Here is a 10,169-nt window from a genome sequence, read left to right on the forward strand (position 1 = left end):
CGACTCGACGGCACTTAACAACAACAACAACAACAACTTTGGTCATGTCGTCAGAAGGGACCATTTCCTGGAGAAGGATGTCATGCTTGGTAAGGTGGAGGGTCAACAAAAGAGGGGAAGGCCTTCAACAAGATGGATTGACATGGTGGCTGCGATGATGGGCTCAAGTTTAGCAGGAATCATGGAGCTGGCTGGCGTGGGATTTGGCAGTGTTTTTTTCTGCTGTGTATGGGGTCGCTATGAGTTGCAAAGGACTCCATGGCACCTAACAACAACAACAATAATACTTGCTGTAGTAAGGAGCCCTGGGGGTGCAGAGGTTAAATTTCTCGTGGCTCAAACCATAGAAGAAGGATAGGGAAATCTGCTTGCATAAACATTTACAGGCTTGAAGTTATATTCTTTCATATAGGCTTGGTATGAGTTGGAACTGGTTCGATGGCAATGGGTTTGATTTTGTTTCAGTTATTGTGTGCAGTAAAGTAGATTCTGACTCGTTGTGACCCTGTAAGGACAGAGTAGAACTTCCCAAAAGGGCTTCCTAGTCTGTAATATTTATGGGAGTGCATCATCAGGTCCTTTCTCCCACAGAGCCACTGGTGGGTTTGAACCACTGACCTTACAGTTAGCTGCTGAGTTGTTAACCATTGTGCCACCAGCATTCCTTAGAATATGTATATGGATATTTACTCTCTTAAACAAAAACATAGAGAAGAATGATGTCTTAAGTATCCTAAAATATTTAGGAAACTATTGAATAGAATAGAGATCAGAATCAATATGCGAAACTGCCACAAGTCAGGACCAGTGGATTGACTGGGTGGATGTAAGAGCAAAGTGGATTTTGTGTCAATTATAAGAACAAACTTTTTAAAAAGAAAAAAAAAAATTATGTGTCTGTGTTTGGGAGGAGGAGCTCTGGTGGCATAGTGCTTAAGACATTTGACTACTAACCAGAAGCCTGGTGGGTTTGAACCACTGAAGTTTGAACCACTCTTCAAAAGGAAGGTTGGGCAATCTACTTCTGTAGTGATAATGCCTCGGAAACCCAAGGAGGGGTTGCTATAAGTTGGATCCGACTCGATGGCAATGAGTTTTTTTAGTTTATATATATATATATATATATATATATATATATATATATATATGAAAAAGAACAAAAACTAGGCCAAACAAACAAAAATAAATGATAAACTTAATGTACTCAAGAAGGTATTGAAGACTGTAAAAACAGTTTCTATAATAAATTGAAAATTTGCTAATTTCTAAAAACACCAATTAACCATGAAGATTCTACTATCCTCAGTATATAACCTGGGCCCAGAGAATTAGAAAACAATATAGGACAGCCTTCCATGGGTTCTATTGCATATTAAAAATCTGTTTGTTTTTCTATGATAATATCTGGAGTATTTTGTTCTCTGTAATTCCTTGGTCACGCACTACCACGTTATAAGAGAAACAGTGATGAAATATTCTTGTAAGACGAGGAGGGAGTCTTGGGATATCTTCTTTAAGCAAAATTTACTAAATTATTCCTTTTAATTTTTCATGATTGTTTGTGTGTGCACACATGGATATACATGCTTTAACCTTTTCAAAGTGTATAGAAAGGGAACTGCAGTGGCATTTTGTGTACTTTTTATTTGTTTATTTGGGACTGATCATTAGGATTAACTTCAATAGCTGTGTTTTAGTCACAATGCCCTTAGCCTAGGAGCCAAATAGTCAAGGCCTGATGTAAGGGTTTTTTTATATATATATTTGCTGCAAGGACCCTCTTAATGGTATCAATAATATATTATGCAGGACTAATTTTACAACAGACTGCCTGGGTGACGCAAATGGTTAATGCACTCAGCTGCTGACAAAAAGTTTGGGGGTTCAGCCTCTGCAGAGGTTCCACAGAAAAAAAGGATGATGCTCCACATCCAAAAGGAGGAGCTCTGGTAGCATAGTGGCTAAGACACTTGCCTGCTAACCAGACGACTGGCGGTTCAAACCCACCAGCCACTCCTCGGAAGGAAAGTTGGGCAATCCTACTTCCGTAGTGATACTGCCTCAGAAACCCAAGGAGGGGTCGCTATGAGTCAGGTTTGACTTGATGGCACATAACAACAACAACAACCACATCCAAAAAAGCAGCCATTGAAAGTCCTGTGGAGCACAGTTCTACTCTGACACACATGAGATTACGAGTTAGACTTAACTTGAAGTCAAATTATTTCTTTATAGTGGTCCATGAAATTGAGTTCTCTTTGGTTTCAATAGTCACAACATGGTTGAACTTTTCCTTAGGTAATCTTCTGAATGCTTAATTAATTCATTCATTAGAATTAATTCATAAAAAATATCAATTTATCATTATCTTCAATTTTTTATTGACTATTAAAGATCTCAGACATAAGTCACTGATCCATAGTTTGCGTTCTTAATGCTTGCCTCATCCTAACTTCCTCTTACATTTTTCTGCTCTTCCTTTTTTTATTTTTTCATTCTCTAATGTTTTTACTTTTGAAAAAGTTGTTAGTTTGGATTTTATTATCATTAATAATATTTGAATTTAGTTGAATAATTAAATAAAACATAAATAGATACATACATTGATGAACTTATCACATAATATACCATTTAAGACAATCCAATGCTATAGGAACATTTCCCAAGTCTCATAGAATCTGGACAAAAATTTAAAAAATATTTTTTCAGAACAATCTAACATTGAACTATACACCTATTTTTATAACTGTCTTTTTTGTCATGATCACTATTTCTCATGACTCATTTTTTTCCTTTTTCAAAGCTCATAAATATCTGAATGCACGAAGACTGAAACTCTATGGAGCTGTGTGCTACACAGTAGATCTCTAGGTGTATCTGTGCATGATCCTAAGCAAACTGTTCTCAGGGGAAAAAGGAAAATGACGTTCAGTTACTGTGTATTGGAAAATTCTAAACTCAGAAAATCTAGCCATGAGATTCACAAGTCTTCCTCATTGTAAAGCCTCTGTCATAAACTTCAGAATTAATATATTATATTAATATCCTAAGAGAATATATGTTATGTTAATATCTTAAGAGAATCGATATATTATATTAAACCAAAGAGAACTTAATTTCATGGACCAGTATAAAGAAATAATTTGACTTCAACTCTAACTCATAGTAATCTCATGTGTGTCAGAGTAGAACTGTGCTCCACAGAACTTTCAATGGCTACTTTTTTAGATGTGGAGCATCATCCTTCAGAATTAATATATAATTTTGTTGTTGTTGTTGTTGTTGTTGTTATGTGCCTTCGAGTTGGACCCGACTCATAGTGACCCCTCCTTGGGTTTCCGAGATAGTATCACTACGGAAGTAGGTTGCCCAACCTTCCTTCCAAGGAGCGGCTGGTCGGTTTGAAGCGCCAGCCTTCTGGTTAGTAGTCAAGTGCCTTAGGCACTATGCTACCAGAGCTCCCTAATATATTAATTCTGAAGGATGGTGCTCTACATCCAAATATATATGTATATATATGCTAATATATAATGCAATTCTACTAGAGACCATGCATGGAAAGATAGGACATGGTGAGAATCATGTTCTTAACTCTACCCATCATAACCAATAAAGAGAACATGAAGAAAATTTGTCAAGAATTGTCAACAGACAGGATTCAATTACTGTCATAGAAAGGCTGAATTGTTTTCTTAGAGAGTGTTTTTGAAATATTCATTCAGCATGACTAATTGCTGGTTGAAAATAATTTTATTCTTCAATAATTGCCTATTCTGGTTGCAGAGAGTACAAAGTTAATGGCTTATATTCTGCCCATTTTCTTTGCTTGCAAGTAAGAGGTTATTTGCAATTTTAACAAAGTAAACCCTTTCATGACCCATGGGAAATATAACACTTACCAATACTTTCAACCTTTCAGGTTTTTTGGGAAACTGCTATCCCAGTTGTAGTACATACTAACTCCTGGTGAGACTCTGTTTAACTGTGTGAATATGAAGAAATGGGCCTCATCCCACTAGTCCTATCACCAGAATCCACTTGGGACATATGCATCCCACATAATTGTACCAAAATCCACATTACCCTGGATTTCAGCACACCTTCCATTACTGAAAATACATGGTATCAACAAAGAATTCAAACGTTAAATAATTCAGTCACAAAAGGGTTAATATAAGTAAGATGAAATATTTTTCCCCTTGAGATGTTATTTATTTTTTTTATAAAGAAATATCAAAGAAATTTAAATGTGTTCTCAATTAAATACACTGGCCCAGATTCAGGGCTGAGCTGAATTTTTCAAATTGTAGTTCAAATGTTTCGTTCTTTCTTTGACATTTAATATTCTGCAGAGGAATGGACTAAGAGAAACTTCCACACTGATGGATTTTAGGGATGCAGCAACAGCTCCTGAATGACCACCACAAGAGAAAATAGTGTGTAGTACAGAGGAATTTTGCTTATACTCCTTCAATATGCAGAGGTCAGAGAATTCTGCCAAGGTTCCTTTAAGAGAAAAATCCCAAAGAAAGTGAGGATAACAAACTTCACCGAGCAAACACCTTAAATTTGAATGCCAAAATGACTGGCAAAATCTGGCTCTCTTTGATTAAAACAATAGCCTTCAACAGATATCATATTGTATCTTCAAAATCTTGGTCACTATTTTTAGTTTTTTTATTAGTGTTTTATTTTATTAAAATCTACCTTGTAATCACCATACTGTGGTTTTCCCCTGCCATTGCCACTTTCTTGAACCAGAACAAAACAATGCAGCTTCCCTCGTTATTCCAGGTAGTGTTATTTAATGTCAACTTCAAAAATGGAAGCACACAAAGAAATGCTTCCTGCTGTGCCTATCCTGGATCCATAGCCTTGTAAGGTTGATTGGTATGGAAATATAAATAACAGGAATAATGTTTCAGTGAGAGAAAGATGCAAAAATATCTGTTGATGAATGGAGAGGTAGGTCATTGCATTCACATCCATCCCATTACAAATGAAATCTAGAATTTAAATGGCAAATCCTCTAAATTCATCTGTGTGGGAGATGGGTAGGCAGATTTGGGCAGCCTCTGTGGGTGGGGCAGATATTTGATTGCCTGAGTTGTTTTCTACCCACAGAGATAGCACCATAGTGTTTCACTTAATTGTTTCACATCATATCAGCTGCCTCGAGGTAACACTTCTAAATATTATGATAAATTATGGAGGATACCATATGTGGTTAGACTAGCAGTGTCTTAATGAGTAGATATAGTCAGTAGGTATGTTAATACTTTTCTTTCTGTCATTCATTAGGATAAAAAAATATCAGTTGTTGCAAGGTATTTCCAAGCTGGTATTTACTTTGTATTTTATATTTTCACATAACAGTTAATATAAACTGAGAAAACCTTTTCTCTAAGGTACATTTTTTTCTGCAACGTAGTGGTGGTGTAGACTAGTTTGTATGGGATTGTGCGGTTTGATTGCAATTTCTCTTTATACTCAACTGAAACACAACAATGACCCTTAAGTAAGGATGCTATAAAGGCTGGTATTTCAAGAATGCAAACAAATGGGAGGAATTAATAATGGAAAAAGGAGAATAAAATCTTTGGAAAGTATATTGAACTCTAAGAACACAAGTACGTACCTGATTGTTTCAAAACTCCACATCACTTTGCTTGAATTACAAATTTATTTTTACTCTTGTGGAATACCTCTTGGAAAACATTAAATCGTGCTAAATGATTTAAGTGCTGATTTAAATCCCCTTAGTTTGTCATTTTGTCAAACTAAAGTTTCTCTATGGTCCAAACTTAGAAAATTGTGTGTTGTTAATGCTGGTCCCCAAATTAATTTTTTTGTGTGTGTGAAGCAAAAGTTAAAAACAGAATCATGCTAGTATATTGACTATGTCTCACTGTGATAGAAAATCTCCAATTTCAGATACATACTTACCACTCAAACCAGTTTTGATTCTGTCTCAATTTTTTGGAAACTGAGTATGAATATTTTATTATTACTCCAACAAAATGAAAGTAGCTTCGGGACTAAGGGGTGTCATGTGGGATTATTATTCTCCTAAGTGGGGGAGCTCTGGTAGCATAATGCCTAAGGCACTTGACTGCTAATCAGAAGGCTGGCGGTTCATACCCACCAGCTATTCCTCGGAAAGAAGAAGGGGCAATCTATTTCTGTAGTGATACTGCCTGGGAAATCCAAGAAGGGGTCGCTATGAGTCGGGTGACTTGACGGCACATAACAACAACAACAACAAATGGTTAAGGCATCCTACTGCTAACCAAAAGATTGTCGGTTTGAACTCACCAGTCAGCTCCACAGGAGACAGATGAGGTAGTCTGCTTTCATAAAGATTTGCAGTCTTGGAAACCCAGTGGGGCAATTCTACTCTTTCCTACAGGGTCGTTATAAGTGGGAATTGGCTAGGTGGCAGTGGGTTTGGTTTTCATTTTAAGAATCAACTTTATATTTATCTAGTCAAGTTGTTAGAAAAAATAAATAAGCTTAATTGTTTACTCAGGAACTCTTATGAAACTTTTCTTATTACTGTCTCCCCAGCTTTGTGAGACAATCCACGAGGGGAAGGCAGCATTTGAGGAGGCAAATAATTTTCAAAATCAATAGAAAACACCAAATGCTCATCAAAAAAAAAAAAAAAAAAACCTACTAAAACCTTGTTAAGGCATAAGAGCAACTCTATTAAACATAAGAGTGATGAAGTAGACAAGACTTTAATGAATTTAACATCGCTGTCATTTTTTCTGACATGGCAATATTTCTTGCTATATGGAAATTTGAAGTCACTCATTTCTTCTCTAAGAGAAAGAAACACATAAAAAAATGTATTTCATCGAGTGATTTGAATTTGGAGGATAGAGTATGCTTAGCTGCACTTGCCAAAATATAATGGATTCCCAAGGAGGGGTCACTATGAGTCGGAATAACTCCTCAGCAGGAGTTTGGTTTCATTTTTTTATGCACCTACGGGTGATGAATGCTACACTGAATTCCTAAGGGATATAGAACAATTTCTTATTATACACAATAATAAGAAATGTAATAGAATGAAACCAAAAAACAAACCAAACCCACCACCACTGAGTTCATTCTGACTCATAACACGACCCTATAGAACAGAAATGCCCCATAGAATTTCCAAGGCTGCAAATCTTCACGGAAACAGCTGTCTCTTTCTGCAGTGGAGCTGCTAGTGGTTTGGAACTGCCGACCTCTTGGTTATCAGTGCTTTACCACAGCATCAGCAGAGCTCTACAGTAAAATGAAAGGGAATAATGCTAAGTTACATGTCATAAGCTCTAAGTCAGCACTTCCCAAGTGAAGTTTCTGTGATGATTGAAGTATTCAAAACCTGCACTCACCAATGCTGTAGGCGTTAGTCTTAAATGTCTACTGAGCACTTTTTATGTGATGAGTGTGACTAAAGACCTGAACTGTTTTTTCAATATATTTTAGTTAATTTGAACTTATATGTCCACATGTGGCTAATGGTTCCTGTACTGTACACTGCAGCTCTAATTAAGTCAGGAACAGAAAGAACAATTTTCAAGGAGAGTGGTTTGGGGAGAATATTTCAGGTAAAGGGTAAAACATATCCAAGGCATAAACATGAAACTAAGAAAACAAAATAAATAGCCACCTTGAGTAAACCAAACATTGTACAAAGGAAAGTTTCAAAAAAGTAAGAAGAGGACTACAAGCAGAAAGTGGCTGCTTTTCAAGTACAACCTGGCCACAGATTTTTCAAGCCTATTTCTAACTCTGAGATAAAAGTTACAGCAGTTCCACTGAGCTCCCATCACAATGTTCTAACTTAACAGGGTTTCTATGAAAAAAAAAAATCTATGTATACATACACATATGTATATGTTACATGCATAAATAAATTTATATTTCTGTGTACATTTGTACAGACACACACACGAATTAACATGATTATATAGATGCAGAAGCAATATGATTTGTAAGATAAAGCGTTATCTAGGAGCTTTTGTAATAGGTCCATTACAATATTGAAATTGAAATTGTTTGCGATGGCCCTTTAATAACACTGTAGCTTGTGTATGTATATATAAATATGTCTTTGTATGACTTCTCCTTAAACAAATGTTGAGAGAATCATTTCTCTTTGGAGAATTTTCAACCAAGTAGCAAAGTTTCCTCTCCACCTTCAACAGAATGACTTATTTTAAACACACCTTTGAGATAATGGGTATGATTTTTGAGGAATTTGCCAAGTAGCTACATCACTAAATTATTATTATTTTTTTCTTTTTGAGGACAATATTATGGTATTTTAATTACCACTTATTTTTCCATTCAGAGGGGACAAATGACTAAAGAGAGGGCTGTGATAATGCACATTATCACAGACAAAATTTCTGGGAGATCATCTAATGAGTACATGCCTAACTTCTAGTCTAAATCACTCATTTTCCAAATGGAAAACTGAGTTTCAGTGAAGACAAGTGAAGTCCTGTTCAATAAAGCCCTAAATTCTGCCACTGGGTTATTCATTCAATAAATATTTCTTAAGTTCCTTCAGTGTTCCAGGCATTGGCTTCATTTCTGTGAATATGATAGTGAGTCAAACATATTTCTTGCTTCACAGAGCTCATTTTCTAGTGAGGAGAGACAGATAAAAAACACATAAACAAATTCAACAATTCACTTGTTCACTCACCAAGATTTTATTAGCTGTTTATTACATGCCAGACATGGTTCTAGATACTGTAGGTACCACATGAAAAACAGGCAGAAAAAATGGAAAAGAAAGGAAAATTAGACAAATAATCAGTGCCTTTGTGAGGCTTCCAATCCAGTGAGAAAAGATAAAATAAACATGATAAATCAGTAGATAATTATAAGTTGTCCAATAGGGAAAAAATAAAGTAGGAAAAGTGAATATAATGTGTGTAAGAGAATTATAATTTGTGTGACAGTCCAAGCAAGTTTTTACTGAGAGTGTGCCTTTTGAGTACAGACTTTAAAGAGAGGGAGAATGCAATCCCCTGGATATCTAGGAAGAGCATTTATGACTAAAGGAGAACATCAAGTGCAAAGGCCCTGGGGCAGATACATATGTTTCCCTGTTAAAGAAACACCCTCAAGGAAGATGGGGCATCTACTTCCATAGTGATACTGCCTCAGAAACCCACGGAGGGGTCACTATGAGTTGCCTCCAACTCGATGGCACATAACAACAACAAAGAAACACCAGAAAAGCCAGTGTGGATAGAGTAGAGTGACTAAGCCCAAGTAAGAATGGAAATGAATTATGAAAATTAAAGATTGTAGGAGAACAAGATCTCATTTTTCATAATAAGGATTTGGCTTTTACTTTGAGTGAAAAGATAAATTATTAGGGGTTTTCATCAGAAGAAGACATGACTTGACTTACATTTTAATGAGATACTCAGTATACTTTTTTATAAATATACTGAAGTGGTCCAAGTGCATAAACAGAGATGTTAGTTAGAAAGGTATTGCAATAACTCAGGGGAGACACAATGATGGTGAGAACAAATGTGTTGAGAAGGGGAGAAATGATATGTAAAGTTATACATTTATATCTGTATCTGTATCATCTATACCAAGATCATAGACATATCTTCACCCATACTTTTATCTATATCTACATAATTTGAAAGTAAAGCAAAGAAGATTTGATGATGGGTGGGAGGGATAAGGAATATAAGAGAAATACATAAATCAATACTGAGTAAAGTTTTTGGCCTGAGCCACTAGAAGGATGAATTTGCCACTGACTACATAGATAGATAGATACACATGTATATAGATACACACACACACAAACACACATGATTTAAGGAGCTCTGATGGCATAGTGAATAAGGCATTTGGCTGCTAACCAGAGATCAGTACTTCAAACCACCAGCCGCTCCATGGAAGGAAGATGGGACAATCTACTTCTGCAATGATTAATAGCCTAGAGAACTTGATGGAGGTCACTATGACTTGGAATTGACTTGATGGCATAGAGGTTGGTTTTGTTTTTTTATATATGATTTGAGTACTTCTACTCAATTTAAAAAGAGGAAATCATGGTGTGATAGTTGAAGATCTGTCAACTTGGCTGGACTTCACTTGTGAGTGTTGTTTCTCATGATGGATCACATGAC

This window comes from Orycteropus afer, unplaced genomic scaffold (assembly GCF_000298275.1).
Source record: "Orycteropus afer afer isolate SDZICR_OR568_19922 unplaced genomic scaffold, OryAfe1.0 scaffold00005, whole genome shotgun sequence".
Taxonomy (NCBI): domain Eukaryota; kingdom Metazoa; phylum Chordata; class Mammalia; order Tubulidentata; family Orycteropodidae; genus Orycteropus; species Orycteropus afer.